Below are 1,423 nucleotides of genomic sequence, written 5' to 3'. Positions count from 1 at the left end.
TTATCGCCCATTGCATGTATAGATTTCCAGTCAGTGTCTGTCTAGCGTGCCCGTCTTTTCTTTTCATGAACGTTGCTTAAAAATTAAAAGTGCTGATAACATGATACCTCACTTCTATTGCTGCAACGATTTTCTCATTTACAACTGTTTAGTGACAGTTAATAATCAAAGTTATAACAGATTTAAAGTTGTATATTTTGGAATTGCTTCCAATCAGAGTAGCATTTTGGCATACTCAAAGATGGGGCAGAAACAATGTCTGTTTTCATTAAATGTTTAAAGTAAAGTGTTCATTTATATTCAAAATGCATCTCATACATGCACCTTCTTCCCCTGCAACCCTTGTTTTTTATTCATAAATGCTGCCTTTTCATGATGTCTGCAAGAGATTACAATGTAGTCTGTTCTCTATGTTGTAAAAATAAATAGAACATATGGTGGGCGGTCCTTTTAAGGGATGAAACTACAAACCGGGAAACAGATTGGCTACACTGCTGCATATAAATTAGTATAATAATATGACTTTTGCTGTACTGGACTCTCTTTTCTTAAAAAACATCATAGGTAACTTGTGATTAGTTTCGAATGTGACCCGGGCAGATGTAGACAGACACCACCGCCACGACATTGTCACCCTCACATTCATGAGAGAATCACATGCTCTGGTGTTCCTCCGATAACCTTTACTTCTGATCCTTCTAGTTCTTGCAAGTGATGAGTGGGTTTTCACACTTGTGCATGATGTGTGCTATCCCATCCTTGTTACAACAGGGCACATTACCTCTCTGAGTTAGAACTAGTGGTCCTTTGGAACAGTTACGTTAAAATTGTTAACAATAGAATACATTATTCTAAATAGTTTACTCTGGTTTTTAGGAAAGTTTTCACAACAAAGATCAAATGAAATTGCATATGTGATCACACAATTGGGTGAAGATTAACACATTTTACATAAGCCATGCACATTGTCACAGAAGGTATGTCATATATAGGCTGTCCGGAATTCGGTTAAAACCGACTCTGACCGAAAGTACACTACCGAATGAAAATCAGCTGACCCGGTTTAAACCGAGTGTCATTGATTTTTATTGCTGTTGCACCACTTGGCCACTTGATGGAGCTACAGCATTTCAGACCGAACTGCAATTTAAGCCCGAGAAGGAAAGCAACTCTGCGGGTCCGTTTACCGTGTTGGTATTTATCTTTTATGTGTTATGTTCTCAATCCCACCTTTTATGGTGGCTCTGGTAGGAGACAGTCTGTTCAGAGATCTTATGGATCCGCAGGAGGTAACAGGTGTGCCAAAGAGTGAAGAGGAACCTGGACGCTGCTGGAGAATGTGTTACACTTCCCTCTGACTGCCCTTATGAGAAGTCAAGTGAGGAGCATTTGGCAGGATACACTGCTTTGTCAGCATTATTTC

General features: G+C 39.4%; 1 non-coding gene across 1 annotated transcript; it reads left to right on the top strand.

Annotated features, from left to right (window-relative positions):
- Positions 1-692: 692 nt before the first annotated feature.
- On the top strand, positions 693-791 carry LOC144756994 (small nucleolar RNA U13). The gene has a single exon (XR_013595462.1). It is a non-coding gene; the product is annotated as a small nucleolar RNA U13 (small nucleolar RNA).
- Positions 792-1,423: the final 632 nt, after the last annotated feature.

Source organism: Lissotriton helveticus, chromosome 5_1, assembly GCF_964261635.1.
Source record: "Lissotriton helveticus chromosome 5_1, aLisHel1.1, whole genome shotgun sequence".
Taxonomy (NCBI): domain Eukaryota; kingdom Metazoa; phylum Chordata; class Amphibia; order Caudata; family Salamandridae; genus Lissotriton; species Lissotriton helveticus.
The sequence above is the reverse complement of the archived record's forward strand: the minus strand, read 5'-3'. Positions and strand labels throughout refer to the sequence as shown.